At 37.9% G+C, this 17,866-nt stretch overlaps 1 long non-coding RNA gene across 3 annotated transcripts; it reads left to right on the top strand.

The window, feature by feature from the left end:
• Window positions 1-12,660: 12,660 nt before the first annotated feature.
• Window positions 12,661-17,576, top strand: LOC113083764 (uncharacterized). Of its 3 annotated transcripts, none has more exons than XR_003283391.1 (7): window positions 12,661-12,794; window positions 12,894-12,944; window positions 13,201-13,285; window positions 13,573-13,640; window positions 15,629-15,839; window positions 16,290-16,370; window positions 17,390-17,576. It is a non-coding gene; the product is annotated as an uncharacterized LOC113083764 (long non-coding RNA). The 3 variants fall into 3 exon arrangements; XR_003283393.1 differs by having other exon boundaries at window positions 15,629-15,828; XR_003283392.1 differs by lacking the exon at window positions 12,894-12,944.
• The last annotated feature ends 290 nt before the right edge of the window (window positions 17,577-17,866 follow it).

Consider the following 17,866-nt stretch of genomic DNA (forward strand, 5'->3'; position numbering starts at 1 on the left):
CAGAATGACAGCGACAGAACATAAAACACATAATAAAAGAATAAAAAATACAAATAAGTAGATAGTGAATAACAATATACAAATGACAATTGTAGGCAAGTATATTACAAAATGAAGTTATGTATGTACATATATATTGTGTGCAAAATTTAAGTGTATACTAAGTATGTGTGTTAGATAAATAAAGTGTGTGTGTATATAAATATAAAGTGTAGTGTGTTCGCCGTTATTATCAGCTGTTCAAAAGATGGATTGCCTGAGGGAAGAAACTGGTCCTGTGTCTGGTCGTTCTAGTGCTCAGTGCTCTGTAGCGTCGACCAGATGGCAACAGTTCAAAGAGTGAGTGTGCTGGATGTGAGGGGTCCAGAGTGATTTTGACAGCCCTTTTTCTCACTCTGGATAAGTACAGTTCTTGAATAGATGGGAGGGTTGAACCGATGATTCGCTCAGCAGTCCGGACTACCCTCTGTAGTCTTCTGAGATCAGATTTAGAAGCTGAGCTGAACCAGACAGTTACTGAAGTGCAGAGGATGGATTCAATGATGGTGGAGTAGAACTGTTTCAGCAGCTCCTGTGGCAGGTTAAACTTCCTCAGCTGGCGGAGAAAGTACAACCTCTGCTGGGCCTTTTTCACAATGGAGTCAATGTGAATGTCCCACTTCAGGTCCTGAGAGATAGTGGTGCCCAGGAACCTGAATGACTCCACTGCAGTCACAGTGCTGTTCATGATGGTGAGTGGGGGGAGTGCAGGGGGGTTTCTCCTGAAGTCCACGATCATCTCTACTGTTTTGAGCGTGTTAAGCTCCAGGTTGTTGAGACTGCACCAGACAGCCAGCTCTTTTACCTCCTGTCTGTAAGCAGACTCGTCACCGTCCTGAATGAGGCCGATGAGTGTGGTGTCATCTGCAAACTTCAGGAGCTTGACAGAGGGGTCCTTAGATGTGCAATCATAAGTGTACAGGGAGAAGAGCAGTGGAGAGAGAATGCAGCCCTGGGGAGCTCCGGTGCTGATTGTACGGGTGCTGGATGTGTATTTTCCCAGCCTCACTAGCTGCTGCCTGTCTGTCAGGAAGCTGTTGATCCACTGACAGACTGAGGTGGGCACGGAGAGCTGATTTAGTTTGGGCAGGAGGAGGTTTGGGATGATCGTGTTGAAGGCCGAGCTGAAGTCCACAAACAGGATCCTCACATAAGTCCCCATAAGAACGAGACTCTTGAGTCTCGTTCAGCAAAATGAACGAATCTTTTTTCGAGTCATTTCGTTCATTTTAGCAAAATGTTATTAAAATATTAAGTGCTACCTCCCCAAAACATCTAATACTTACGCAAACGTTGATCACACTACAAACAATACAAAACTAAAATGCTATAAGATAAAGAAAAAAATATTCATTCTTTACCTGGGTCTTCAGTCTGTGATTAGCTCATCTCACCTCTTATCTGACAAGAAGTCTTCGGGTTCAAGTCATTCCTTAATCACATGACAGACCCATACGCAAAACCAACGCGGTCTAGAGCCGGAAAGAGAATTGATTAGTTCATCTAATGAGTCTTTCGGGTCGAGTTTCCTTAACTCGTTCCTTAAAGGAACACTCCACCGTTTTTTGAAATAGGGCTTATTCACATTATTTCCTACATTTAGATAGGTGGGCAAATGCATTTTTGTGTCAGTGCATGCATTGTTTTAGTTTGACTGGGTCGGCGTTAGCTTAGCTTAGCACAATGAATGGAATCCTTTGTTGCCAGCTAGCATGGCCTGAGTAAAAGTGATCAAAAAAATACAAAAAACCCACCTAATTACTTCTTGTGGCCTGCGTATTCACAACGAGTACAAATAGCGATCCAGATTAACACAAGGCGATTTCCTAGGCAGATATTGACTTGGGACTATATTGTGGGGAAGCACAGAAGAAAGCACTGCTGCTAAGGCGAAGCACTGCTACTTCGGCGCAGAGATATCACGCAACACATGAAAACATCAACTCTATGTGAATACAGGTATAATATGGGTCGATCTATACATGCGTCATGATTAAAATAATCACTTACTCTGTGGACAGCTGTCCATTTGGTCCATTCGGCGTGGGGCGTTTTTCCAGGTCACTTTGTCACACCGGAAAAAAAATCGAGTACTGCAGAATGGATCAGCGCCGTGAAATCCTCTGTAGATGTGACACAACTTCGGGCACGCTCATCTTGATCTGACGTGTTGAGCCTGGTCATCAATGGCAAAAACATGTCCCACTCTCTACAGCACAGACACTCTATTTCCGTCGGCATAGATTGGCATATTCCCCCACATTCACACCACCAGTTCATGTTGGCTCTCATCCTCACGTCCTCAGGCTGTTGAGCGATCGCAACTAATACACGCGCATATAAATTTCACTCGCGGCTGGCTTGACGGTGTTTTTCTGAAGTGCGGCTGGCTTGACCGCAGTCTCCTACTGTCGTTCTATTTCCAAAGCACGCAGCTCGTCTTCTGTAAACTCTGGTTCAAACAGGTATGGTTCTGGTTCTTGACTGTCTGAGAAGTCACCCTCTTCGTCTCTCTCAAAATCAGCCATGTTCATCGCCATTCGTGTACTGTAAGGAAAATAGCCAGGCAGGCAGCTACTATTCACGCCGGTATGTTGACGGAAGTCGTGGGATTTCATGTGTTGCGTGATTCTCTGCCCCGAAGTAGCAGTGCTTCGCCTAAGCAGCAGTGCTTCGCCTGTGCTTCCCCATAATATAGTCCCAAGCCAATATCTGCCTAGGAAATCGCCTAGTGTTAATCTGCTATTCGTACTCGTTGTGAATACGCAGTCCACAAGAAGTAATTAGGTGTTTTTTTTTTGTTTTTTTGATCACTTTTACTCAGGTCATGCTAGCTGGCAACAAAGGATTCCATTCATTGTGCTAAGCTAAGCTAACGCCGACCCAGTCAAACTAAAACAATGCATGCACTGACACAAAAATGCATTTGCCCACCTATCTAAATGTAGGAAATAATGTGAATAAGCCCTATTTCAAAAAACGGTGGAGTGTTCCTTTAATCACGTGACAGCCCCATACGCAAAACTAACGCGAGGTGTGTTCGACATCGGCTGCGGCTGGATGCAACCGATCTGTGAGAGTAGCCGCATGCAGAGGTGGGGAGGAGCTGAAAACGGAGATATGAAGCCGGACACGTTGTGGCTCCCGTAGTTTGCTGCAATTACGTCAGTCATGGCAGATCACGTGGCGATTGCTTACTTGATCGCGTTTAAATGTGTGTATAAGTGGTGTTTTGGAAGGGTCATGAATGTTGTTAAGTTGAAGTTACAGCAAGTTGTTAGCAGTTTGCTAACCACATGCAGGTGAAGTATAAACACAGCAAAATAAACTAAAGAATATGAAGAAACCAAACAAATGGAGGAACATAATGTATCATGTATCATTTGTATATGAAGCATACATTTATGACCACATTAGATTGTATGTTTTTAAGATTAATATTTTAGTTATTAAAAATGCTCATTTGAATAGGTTATGTTGCTGAATACTGTAAAGGGTCTGTATAAAAAAGAAAGTCATGCAAAATAAACATACACAAACTTTGTATTAACAATAAAGTAAATACAGTAAAACAATATTTAATAAATATGATTTATAAGATGAAGATGACATAAAAACGTATTGAACTGTTTTAAAAGTCCATATGAGAATTTCTGAAACTGAAGTCGACTCACAATAAACTTGAAAAGCACGTCATCGGTGTCATCAGTGAATCCAGCCAATCGTGGATCAGTTGTGTCGTCATCAGAACCTGTGCAGCTGCTCTTAGGCTTGTTCGACTTCATGCAGTTTTGCGCAAACCGATCGTCGGCTGACTTGAAGCAGTGCATGCCGGTTAGAAATTTTGTCCGACTTGATACAGCGCTGACGCCACGTGACTGTGACGTGTGCCGTCAAAGTACCACGAGAGCGATTCGAGAGTAGCCGGAGAACTCAGCCAGCGCAGCTTCTGAAGAGCGGCTGCACAGATTCTGATGACGACACAACTGATCCACGATTGGCTGGATTCACTGATGACACAGATAACGTGCGTTTCAAGTTTATTGCGAGTCGGCCTCAGTTTCAGAAATTCTCATATGGACTTTTAAAACAGTTCAATACGTTTTTATGTCGTCTTCATCTTATAAATCATATTTATTAAATATTGTTTTACTGTATTTACTTTATTGTTAATATAAAGTTTGTGTATGTTTATTTTGCATGACTTTCTTTTTTATACAGACCTTTTACAGTATTCAGCAGCATAACCTATTCAAATGAGCATTTTTAAGAACTAAAATGTTAATCTTAAAAGCATACAATCCCCAGACAGCACATGTACGTCTGGCCGACGTCGGCCCAATATCGAAACGTCGGCCTCTATACCTAAAACATCTATAAAACATCGGCCTGGTGGAGGCCGATATAATTTGGTCAGTGCTCTGTTCTCCAGCTCATCAATCGTCGGCCCCTGAGTTGGTTCACGACCGCGGGCCGATGCCGCGCTTCTCTGTGTGCGCGTGCCCAGTATTCGTCTCTTTTAGCCACCCAGAGAGAGAGAAGAGGATAATCCCAGCGACATCTGTGGCTCTCAGGTAACGTTACGATTTCACTTCAGCTCAATTAGACAGAAAATACTATTTTGTTAATTCTGTGACACTGAAAAAGTACTAGTAAGGCACACGGTGTGTTTTATACAGTCTATGGGCAGCTGAAGAGTCTGGCTCATTTTCAAATAATGTTACCGTTAACTTTTTGAGCCAACGGTCACGGTAGCGATTTTTTTTAACATTAATGTTAACGCCTTAATGCGTTTTCAGAAGTTTCTCGGAGGGAAAATGTAAAAGTGGGTTATTAAAGAGAAGTCCTGACTGCTTTTTCACCGTGTTTTTCACTCTTTTACAGGCTTCCAGAAATAATCCGGTGAAATAATATGGTGAGCTATTGTTGCTGTTGCTTCTGAACTACAAAATGATTTTTAAATTTATTATTGAATGAGACTGTACATTATAAACGAAACTCTAGATGTTTGTGTAAATACTGTGTGTCCCAGATAGCAAACATATCCGGGCCTCATCTGGGCCAACTATGGCACATCTGGCTCAGTTCTGGCAACGGCAGAGGTTATATGGGCCATCTCTGGCCCACACACATCAAGCCGGTTTTAGTTTGAGTTGTGGCATGCTGTTTATGGGCCAGATCCGGCCTGTGTGTGACAAACCGGCTTTAATTTGAGTCGTGGCTTGCTGTGTGTGGGCCAGATCTGGCCCGTGTGCGACAAACCGGCTTTAATGTGAGTCGTGGTTTGCTGTGTGTGGGCCAGATCTGGCCCGTGTGCGACAAACCGGCTTTAATTTGAGTCATGGTTTGCTGTGTGTGGGCCAGATCTGGCCCGTGTGCAACAAACCGGCTTTAATTTGAGTCGTGGGTTGCTGTGTGTGGGCCAGATCCGGCCCGTGTGTGACAAACCGGTTTTAGGTTGAGTTCTGGCTTGTTGTATGTGGGCCAGATATGGCCTATACCAGGAGACCAGATGTGCCATTTTCTGAAGACACGTCCTGGCATATCACCTTACTTTACCAGTCAGTAGTTCTAAAACTATTTTGAGTACTGGACGCCCATAATATTTCAGGACACGTAATATAAATACATACACACATTTATTTGACCTACACGGACCTTTTATGAAGCTGCAATGTTATTCGATTTTTTTTACATTTTTGTACGATGTCCTCTGGTGTGACACCATGTCCTTTGAACTTTTTCGGAACCACTACAAATGTTTTATGCTTTGTTGCGCATTAATATGACACCCCTAAATTATATATTTTTTAAATTAAAAAGTGCATGTTAAGATACATAATCCTAGAAAATTTTGCAAATGTGTCTTGCTTGACACTAATGACAGGTTAGCTTGGAATAGCAAGGTCATTAATTGACAGAAAAGGCTGAAACGTCCTTTGGTGTGATAAAAAAAAGTCCTCCATTGTGACACCTGTACTGTCACACCACAGGACAAAGTTTCTTTAAAAATCATTTTAAATAATTAAATAATATTTGTTTAACTCCTTTTTTTACTTTTAAATGTAATAATTACATTCATTATATTAAGCTCTAATCATCAAAAAAAAAAAAAAATGAATCTTTAGAATATATGAAACTTTCACTTTTTAATAAAAAAAGTTACAAAAAATGAACTTTTTTCATGATATTCACATTTCTTCAAGATGCACCTTTTACACACACACACACACACACACACACACACACACACACACACACACACACACACACACACACACACACACATATATATATATATGAGTGTTGGTAAAAGCAACAATACAAAATCTTAAACTATAAAAGTGCCACTTTGTCCCACTATTATGTGCAGGCCTGGCATTTTGCACTGGGATATAGAACTACAAAATGAATTTTAAATTAGAAATATCATAATTGAATGACATTTTGAATTATGTAGTGATCTAATTCTATCCACCAAACAATTGCATGTGCATGTGTGAGACTTATGGTCATGGTTATAGGGAAATAACAAGAAGAACAAAGTGCAGTAAATGGTAAAACTGTTTGCACTACAAACCAGTACGTTCATAATTAAGACAATACATTAAAAATAACATGGTAATACAGCAGTTTGCAACAGTAAACAGCAAAACAATCTGTTTGTACAGCTAATATAGCTGGAATGACACCGAAAGCCAGACACATTAAATCTACAAATGACCGCGCCCCCTCTTACAGAAAAAAAATAAGGGGCATATGTTTATTCATATGTTTATTTATGTAACGTAAGAGTGTGACTTTTAATTCGTGACGTGCTTTCATGGGCGTGCGCCGCGCGCGGATCGGATGGAGAAACTATGGACTCTCGCTTTTCTAGCACTTTAAATACAGTTGCTCCTTTACGCTTAAGGAAGGTTAAGGAAAACAGTTTGACACCATGGTATAATGAGCATACTCGCACCCTAAAGAGAGCAGCCCGAAAAATGGAGCGCAGCTGGAGGAAAACAAAACTAGAGGTATTACGTATTGCTTGGCGGGAAAGTAGCATATCCTATAGAAAAGCATTAAAAACTGCTAGATCTGATTACTTTTCTTCTCTTTTAGAAGAAAACAAACACAACCCCAGGTATTTATTCAATACAGTGGCTAAATTAACGAAAAATAAAGCCTCAACAAGTGTTGACATTTCCCAACACCACAACAGTAATGACTTTATGAACTACTTTACTTCTAAAATCGATACTATTAGAGATAAAATTGCAACCATTCAGCCGTCAGCTACAGTTTCGCATCAGACAGTGCACTATAGACCCCCTGAGGAACAGTTCCACTCATTCTCTACTATAGGAGAGGAAGAATTGTATAAACTTGTTAAATCATCTAAACCAACAACATGTATGTTAGACCCTATACCATCTAAGCTCCTAAAAGAGGTGCTTCCAGAAGTCATAGGTCCTCTTCTGACTATTATTAATTCCTCATTGTCATTAGGATATGTCCCCAAAACCTTCAAACTGGCTGTTATTAAGCCTCTCATAAAAAAGCCACAACTTGACCCCAGAGCACTTGTTAATTATAGACCAATCTCGAATCTCCCTTTTCTGTCCAAGATACTAGAAAAGGTGGTATCCTCACAATTATATTCCTTCTTAGAGAATAATGGTACATGTGAGGATTTCCAGTCAGGATTTAGACCGTATCATAGTACTGAGACTGCTCTCCTTAGAGTTACAAATGATCTGCTCTTATCATCTGATCGTGGGTGTATCTCTCTATTAGTTTTATTGGATCTTAGTGCTGCGTTTGACACAATTGACCACAACATTCTTTTGCATAGACTTGAACACTTTGTTGGCATCAGTGGAAGTGCATTAGCATGGTTTAAATCGTACTTATATGACCGCCATCAGTTCGTAGCAGTGAATGAAGATGTATCATATCGATCACAAGTGCAGTATGGAGTACCTCAAGGCTCAGTACTAGGGCCGCTACTCTTCACGCTTTATATGTTACCCTTGGGAGATATCATCAGGAAACATGGTGTTAGCTTTCACTGTTATGCTGATGATTTCCTCGCAGCCCGGTGAAACACACCAATTTGAAAAACTAATGGAATGCATAGTCGATATAAAAAATTGGATGACGAGTAATTTCTTACTGCTAAATTCAGAAAAAACAGAGGTGTTAATCATAGGGCCTAAAAACTCTGCTTATGATAACTCTGTTGTTCTCTTATTTATGAAAGTTTGGGCTTTTAATTAAATCTTCATCTGTAGATGATAGATTTTCACTGTTTTGTTGGTAATCTTTCAATGGATGATTGGAAATTGCTTAATTTATTTAACCTTAACATTTACACTGTTTATCGATGACGTCACGTTATCAAAGAGCGCGAAAATTGGCAGAAAACTAAAGTTGTTTTGATCTTTTATGGTAAACATAAAACTGTTCTGTGATTTCAAGAATAATAAAATAATCCTTCTACAACAGAAGGGAGTGTCCAAGATTTCAATATTTCTGAAGGGAGCTGCTGACAGAGATGTAGGAAGCGCTGAAAAGGTTAAGTAACCTAATATGCATTTTTTTCACAACATATATCGCAATGAATTTGTTATTTTATTTATTTTTTTTTTGCATTTCACCTGCTCTAGCTTGTTTCCATCTAATAAACCTGGAACTGCAGACTAAATATCGTTGGCTCTGTGTCAAATTGCTTGTTTTGTTGCTAGATTCTTCAGTGCTGATGGCCTGCTGCATCCAGCAGAGTCGGAGTGAACCTACTGTAAGACAACATCTCCAAGATGCTATTGACCACAAGACTAGTACAGTAAGTCAAACCTCAAATATACAGTACACTAGTGTTCAAAAGCTTGAAGTTGATACCATTTGTAATAATTATCTTATGCTCACCTCTGTAGTAATTATTTGATTAAAATATGTAAAAAGATTAATATTGTGAAATATTATTACAATTTAAAATAGCTGTTTTCTATGTGAATACATTATAAACTAATTTATTCCTGTGATGTGCAGCTGTATTTTCAGCATCATTCCTCCAGTCTTCAGTGTCACATGGATCCCTCAGAAATGCTGATTTGCTGCTCAAGAAACTTATTATCAGCGTTGAAACAGTTGTGCTGCTTCATTTTTTTTGTAGAAACCGTGATGCATTTTATTTTTCAGGATTCACAGATGAATACAAAGTTCAAAAGACCTGCATTTATTTATGCAGACGCTTTTATCCAGAGCGACTTACAGTGCATTCAGGCTATCAATTTTTACATATCATGTGTTCCCGGGGAATCAAACCCCCAACCTTGCACTTGCTTGCTTGCTAATACAGTGCTCTACCAGTTGAGCTACAGGAACACTATTTTTAACAGATGATTTTGAACAATTTGATGCATGTAACACTAACATTAAAATGTTTAGAGTCTATGTAACAATGAATCCAACAAAAAAAAAATTCAGCACATCTGTATTTTAACATTGATCATAATCAGAAATGTTTCTTGAGCAATAAATCATCATATTAGAATGATTTCTGAAGATTTGGCACTGAAGACTGGAGTAATGATGCTGAAAATTCAGCTTTGATCAAAGGAATAAATGACATTTTAACATAATATTCACATAGAAAAGAGTTGTTTTGTATTGTAATAGTCACAGTGTTACTATTTTACTGTAATTTGATTCAATAAATGGAGCCGTGGTGAGCATAAGAGATTTTTTATAAAGGCATGAAATATCTTACAGACCCCAAACTCTTGAATTATTGTGTAAATTACAGTTATGATGTTCCTCCCAGTTAAACTTTATTAAAATGTATTAAATGTTACTCTGGCATATGCAGTCCATTCTATAGAGACTGTGTCTGTTCCCCAAAAACAGACAACAAATAATGTTTATTAAGGGATCTAGAAAAATTATTTCAGTTTAAAGCTACTAGATTAAAACTAGTACTCAATGTACTCCATTGATGAAATAGTAAAAAGTGCACATTGCCTGAAATGATATGAACAGCAGCTATGCTAATCTTTATCCCTTTGCCTTCCTGTTTCTGCAAATGTCCATCCCAGGGTTATTAGAAACTGCACAGCACAGGACTTGCAGGACTTGTGAGGACTTCAGATGATACCAGTACTCATAAGACCTTAGATGATGGCAACTATAGATGGACATACAAACTACCGCCACTGCAAAAAAGGTAATGTTAATTTGAAAGAGCTGTGTCACAGTAGCCGTGTTTCCACTATCGAGCTAAGACCGGGCGTGCTAGTGCGTGCCAGGGCCAGTCGCGTTTCCACAGTCACTTCCGGGGCTTGATCGTGCCTCGCCGGGGCTTCCTCGGGGCCAACGGCCAGGGTTTTTTGGCCCGACGAAATCCTTGGGTCAAAGCGGGCCAGCTGGTGCTAGAGGAGGGGTTAAGAACAAAGGCGGAGTTTCTCCGTGTCTAGAGTGCGTCAGCGCGGATCATTTCAGAGAGATAACAGCTTTAACACCAGCATTAAAGACGTTTTAAAATCAGTTGAGCTCAAAACTCACTCTTAGTTAGCAGCAAGTGTTTGAAATAACTTGATCCGATATGGATTATAATCACTAAACAAAGCAGAAATATTTATAAGCGATGTAAAAGACTATGCACGCTAAACATTAACGTTACCATAGTAAACATGTTAAATATGACCGCTTGGAGAAATCAGACGTCAGCTTCTTATTCTCTATCAAAATTGTGTATTTATTAAGTAACATTTTATCTGTCGTCTCGTTTCAAGAGTTTAGTTCCACGTTGCATATCACCAAAATATAAAAATGATTTTTGTTTGTGAGCTTTTATAAAAATAGCGAGTCTGCGCTGCGGATCATTTCAGAAAGATAATAGCTTTAACACCAGCATTAAACACTTTTTTTTTAATAAGTCGAGCTAAAAACTCTCTTTCAGTCAGCAGCGAGTGTTTGAAATAACTTGATCCAATGTGGGTTATAATCACCATACAAGGCAGAAATATGTATAAGCGATGAAAAAGATATGCACGCTAAACATATTACCATAGTAAACATGGTAAAATAAGACAGCTTGAAGAAATCAGACGTCAGCTTCTTATTCTCTATCACAATCGTGTATTTATTAAGTAACTTATATTATCTGTCACAAGCCTCGTCTCGAGAGTTTATCTCACGTTGCCTATCATAAAAGAATATAGCCTAATAATGTTTTTTTGTTCGGGAGCTTTTATAAAAATAGAGATATTATCATTCATTATAAATATGACAGCTATACTGTGGCTAATAAACAGAAACAGACTCGACTGAATAAGCAGGCTATTTTCATAAGCGTTAAAAATAAATAAATAAATAAAATAGAAATAAGTGTGTTTATGTGTGATTAATTTTGCATGACGTTGTTCTGAGAGGCGTGTAAAGGGCGTGTTTTAGTGACGTGCAGCGGTGCTTCAAGCTCCACTGTGGAAACCCTGCGCTATTCTGGCCTGGGGCTATGAGCCCCGCCCGACCCGCTTTAAGCCCCGCCCGACCCGCTTTAAGCCCTGGCTCGCTCTGGCCCGACAGTGGAAATGCGGCTAGTATCAAGGGCTCCCTTATCAGTTCTGCTTTCAGTACTGGAGAGTAAAAGATACTTTTTTTTTGTTTGATGTTTTTATTAGTACATATACGTTATCTTGCACATTTTATCTCCCCAACAGATTCTAATTTGAAAGAAGTTTATAATGCATGTTCGCTACTCCCAATTCAGAAGACTGAATCAGCCTGTGTATCTGAATGTTTCTCATACTCACTCCTCTCTGCCACATCTGAATTTAGCTGTCAGTTATAAACACCAAAATTAAAAGAAATAAACATTTGAAATATATCAGTCTGTGTGTAATGAATAAATATAACATACAAGTTTCACTTTTTGAATGGAATTAGTGAAATAAAACAACTTTTTGATGATATTCTAATTATATGACCAGCACCTGTATATCATTGCTCTTTTGTTGATTTTGATTGCTTCCATTGTCCTCATTTGTAAGTTGCTTTGGATAAAAGTGTCTGCTTAATGTAAATGTAATGTTAATGTGTATTTAACTATATTTATAAATATTTATCTGTATTTTTTATTTTGTAATAATGTAAATGTATTTGTTTTATATCTATACATGCAGTTGTATTCATGTATGTATATTTCTTGTCTAATTGTTATATTTTAATAAAGCAGTTTAGACTACCTGAGTGTTTTCTTTATTCTGGATGAATTACATATTCTTTTGTGTCTAGAAAGGGTTAATATGGGCCATATCTAACCCAGAAGTCAGCCACAACTGGGACGGATCTGGGCCACATCTCAGAAATGGCGTGGTTGACATCTGGGCCAGGTGTCGCCCATGCCATTTGTGAGTTGCGGCATGGATCTGGTACAGTTGTGGCTGACTTCTGTCAGACAAAACTGGGCCAGATCTGGCCCAGATGTCACCCACACCATTTCTGAGATGTGGCCCAGATCTGGTTCAGTTGTGGCTGACATATGTCAGCCAGACTCAGGTTGAGTCATCGCCGTCATTCCGCGCGGTATGTGGGCCAGAAGAATATGGGAGATGTGGGCCAGAACTGGGCCACATGTCATTTGCTATCTGGGGTGCGTTGAGTCCTGCGCGAGCGGGGAGCAGAGTTGCCATGGAAACGGGGCATCAACACAAAAACCGTTACTGGCAAGCAGTAATCTCCGTCTCTTGCTGCAGTTGACACTGTTTTGGGTAAGTTTAGTCGCTAAAATCACACAAATATTACATACAAATGTTCCTGACACGTTTCTTGCTTGTTATTGACATGTTTCAATTAAATTTATTTTATAGAAACGGTTTAGTTTCTTCGAAAAAGTCCGTTAGCATCTTAGCAGTTTTCAGGTAGGCTAACTATATAGATTGAGCTCTTGTTGATGAAACTCTGGGCTTTAAATCAAATCTTCGTGTGTGTATGAGATATTTTGATGGCTCTGTGAATGTTTTGCTGGTGATTTGTCAGTATGTTATTGGAAAAGGCTGATTTACTGAATCGATGACGTCACTTACAGTGAGAGTGTAATCGGCTGAAATCAAGTTCAAATTAGTTTTGATATTTCATGATAGACAGATATTAATACAAATTGTTCTGTGATTACAGGAGGACAGGAAGAAACTCTACAGAACAGAAGTGAAGCTCCAAGATTTCAACATTTCTGAAGGGAGATACTGACTTAGAAATACAGGTGAACTGAAGAAGCTCATGAAATACATGAATATGCCTTTTTCAGAATACATTTCACCAATTTTAAGAAGTCCCTGACTTCATAACGTAAGTCACACTCAACCTAAAACTAAAAATATAGATTGTGTTATTTTAAGATTATATTTTTAGTAGTAGAATATGTATATTACATATTATTATAATTGTTATATATTATTCTGTCTTTTATCTCCATTTCACCTCTACTCTAGCTTGTTTCCTTCTAATGAACCTGGAACTGCAGAGTAAATATTGTTGTCTCTGTGTCAGATGGCTTGTTTTGTTCCTGGACTCTTCAGTGATGATGAGCAGAGTCTGAGTGAACCTGCTGTCAGACAGTGAGTACCGTGGGGTTTCAGTCAGGGCCTTCAGTAAACAACTGTTAGATACCTGTACACATCTTACACATCTCTGTTACAGCTAACGCAGCCGTATGTGTAAAGGTGCGGTCACACTAGCGTTTGAACGTGCAAAATTATTTCGGACGCCGCTGCGAATATGGGCGGGAGCAAGATATAACGGTTTCCCCTTATCACAACATGGGTTAATCTGTGCTTTTACTGTGTCTTTGGCGATGGTGTCGAAAGCGTCTTATTATATTGCACTCTGTCTCTCTCTCTCTCTACAAATATACACACTAAACAATAAAAAAATATAGAACGTGTCCTCATTCAAATGTGCCATCTGTTCCTGTTTCCATTGACACTGCGAACCATGCAGCTTCTTTTTAAATTATCTTTTAAATATGTATTATATAAAATAGGATGCTGCACTACGGCTAAAATTAGCACTTCATTTTTTAATTTCTGTACAGAGAGCTCACGCAGTGACGTATCGATCATCTACTGGTCCCACGACTTCACGTGATGCGAATTCACAGGTCAAAGTTCACCAAACTTGAACTTTCGAACGCAGCGAAATTCGAAAATTTTCGCATGAGCCTGGGTTTCCGGTCTGACGCATTCGCATGCGTATGAATGGAAGTCAGTGGAACGAAAAGTGCAGTGTGACCCCTTAATGCACATATTATGCCCCACACAGGCTCTCAACAACAATGACGGGGCTGATCAACAACTTCAGCAGTAGGCTAGATTAGTGTGGGTTAAAGGGATAGTTCACCCCAAAATGAAAATTTGCTGTTAATTTACTTTCCCTCAGGTCTTCCAAGGTGGGGGTGACTTTTTGGTAACAATTTATAATAAAGTTCAGTTGTAAGTCACTTTTAAGTGAGTAGTTAATGATGAACTAATCATTTACAAAATATTCATAAGCGCCTAATAAGTGATATACTAATAATTTGTGTACTTTTTGTAAATTCATTTTAAAAGTCATTTACAAGTAATTAGATTATGATTAACTAATTATTTACAAAACATGACTGTGTTCATAGAAATAAATGATGTTAATATTTTTATCTATGTTCTGTAGATTAAGTTATAAATAATTTACAAGTGACATGAATATACATTCACTAATGATTAAGTAATATGCTATGATTTACACATCTTTCATAAGCAATCTTAAAAAAAATAACATCATGAAAAAAATCAAACAGATCCTTAATGGTTAATAGTTAGTAGTTAATATATTATGAATCACTTATAAATCATTGAAATGTCAACATTGTACTATTATCTCACTGAACATTATAAATCATTTACAAAGCTTTCTGCACCCCCCAATCTAAGGTGTAAACTACTCATCAGTTGTAAATGTTTTACAAACTTTGTGGTTTCCAGTTGTGTGTGCGTGTATATATATATATACATACATAAACACACATATATATATATATATATATATATATATATATATATATATATATATATATATATATACACACACACACACACACACACACACACCAACACACACAAAATCAACCAACCTGTAACCGGAAAGTTTACATTTACAACTGATGAGTAGTTTACACTTTAGATTGTGGGTGCAGAAAGCTTTGTAAGTTATTTATAACTTAATCTACAGAACATAGATAAAAATATTAACATCACTTATTAATCATCTATGAACACATAGTCATGTTTTGTTAATGATTAGTTTACCATTAGCTAATTACTTTTATTACATGGCTCTGTGGGTACTTGATTCTGATTGGTCAGTTGCGACATTCCAATGCATGTTATCCCTGGATAAAAACCTGTAAAATGTAATAACACAGGCTCATCCGGGTAACAGCAGTTGGTGCTGTACTCTTGCTTTAACTATTTTTTTTAATGGTAGAAGCTGTGCATTTGTTTAGCTAATAAATTATAAAAACTGTGTACAAGAGTTGTGTACAATTGTTTAATTTTGTCTTCCTGGTTAGGGTTGGCCTGATTGACGATGCCATCGTCCATCGCCGATGGCTGATAGACATTACGATGCTGCGCCGGAAACAGCGTCATCAGCTGCAGTATCTCGCCCGTGCATCTGTTGTCATGCGACAGAGAAGTCACGTTCTATAGACAGTTTCTATAGACAGTTGTGAGGGTGCTGACAGCTGGTTGCCCAGGCTATGGATTAAAGGTAATACTGTTGTAAGTAGTGTTCATTTTCTCCTAAATACCGATCATTTCGCTTCATTAGACCTCAATGTATCACCAGTAGCCACCGGTATTGATTTGGTCTTGTATTATCAACTACATTATTATCAACTAGAGATCAACCGATAGTGGATTTTTCCAATACTGATAGCTAGTTTGGACCACACTGGCCGATACCGATTTATAGAGGGCGTGCTGTCATTGAATGTCAAAATTTGATTGGCTGATGATTCTGTCACTAATGCTTGTAACAAATCAGATGTGACTTCTTTCATCAAAAGGGTAGCACAATCTGTAGTGCTGGCCATAGACTTTTTGTAATGTAGGATATTCCAGGTCAACCTCAACTAAACTAATCACAAGCAATGTGTGAACATTACACAAATGTAAATGATAACTAAATAGTCTGTAAAAGCATTTTTCACACAATTTTGTTTTTTATAGGGCCAGCAGAGCCCTGCTCACCCTGACGGCCCACCGCTGCTGTCAGACAACATCTCCAAGATGCTATAAACTGCAGGACTAGTAAGTACAATCTTGAACATACACAACTGTATCATAAGTTTGGGAAGGTATGGTTTTTTGTGTTTTTGAAAGTCTTTTATGGCAACCACAGTTTAATATATGAAATGAATACAGTTCACTACAATTTAAAATAAGTTTTCTATTTGAATATATTTAGAGAAGTCATTTATTCCTGTGATAGTAAAGCTGTTTCAGCATCATTACTCCAGTCTTCAGTGTCACATGATCTTCAGAAATCATTCTTATATTCTGATTTGCTTCTGAAGAAACATTTCTGACTATTATCAGTGTTGAAAACCGCTGTGTTCCTTCACTTTTTCAGGATTCTTTGATGAATAAAGTTTTAAAACAGTACAGTGTTTGAAACAGAAATGTCTGTTTTAACTTTTGATAATTGATAAGACAATGATAATAATTGAAAATGTTTATTGAGCAGCAAATCAGAATGATTTCTGAAGGATCATGTGACACTGTAGACTGGAGTAATAAAAATTAGCTTAGATCACAGAAATAAATTACATTTCACAATATATATTCACGTAGAAACTGTTGTGTTAAATTGTAATATTTCACAATATTACAGTTGTTTTACTTGCTATTTTTGTTTATTGATTGGTGAATTGGAAGTGGATGTGTGTTTATTAAACCTACTTGTGATTAAATCATATATATATAGCAAAATAAGCTCAAATTGAGGCAGCAGTATCTATGGTGCATGGCCTGTAGTGAGGTCACTAAATTCTAATACCAAGAATTTATCAAAGTCCACTAAAGGAAGCAAAACCTATTGGTATTTTACTTTGAAAATAGCCTTCCTAATAATATTTGGGGCTCGGACACACTTTTTTTTGTTGTTGTTTAAATTAAATTAAAATACATAGTTTAGTATTCACACAACACATCTAATAACCATGCACTCCAGTTATATGTGATTAAATAAATAATATTTTGTCTTAAATAATATGAACAGCAGCAGCTATTCTAAACTTTCTACTTTTTATTTCCTGTCTCTATCTCAGGATGTCAATCCCAAGGTTTCTAGAGATTACACCAGCTCCAAACTGAATCCAAACTCACTTGTGAAGACTTCAGATGACACCAACGCTCACAAAGACTACAACTGTACATGAACACACAAAACATTGGACACACAAAACAATTATTATCCTTATTTTGCCTATAAGGGTAAATTTGATGATTTTCAAACTGCTTTATTGTAACGTCTCTTATATCTGTAAATGAACAATATTTACTCTCTGAGTTATGTGGACCTACATGTCCCCTTTTATTTGTAAGCATCACTTTAAAAATGTTGAAAGATAATGTTAATGTTAACTGAATACAAAACTAGACTTGTTTAGTAAAATTTTATCAGAAAATATTTTTGAACTTTTATCATGCAATTTAAAACATTTTAATTGCTCAATTAGGAAACACTTTAGAATAAGGTTCCATTAGTTAATGTTAGTTAATGTATTAATTAACATGAACAAACA

Source organism: Carassius auratus, unplaced genomic scaffold (genome assembly GCF_003368295.1).
Source record: "Carassius auratus strain Wakin unplaced genomic scaffold, ASM336829v1 scaf_tig00039389, whole genome shotgun sequence".
Classification (NCBI taxonomy): domain Eukaryota; kingdom Metazoa; phylum Chordata; class Actinopteri; order Cypriniformes; family Cyprinidae; genus Carassius; species Carassius auratus.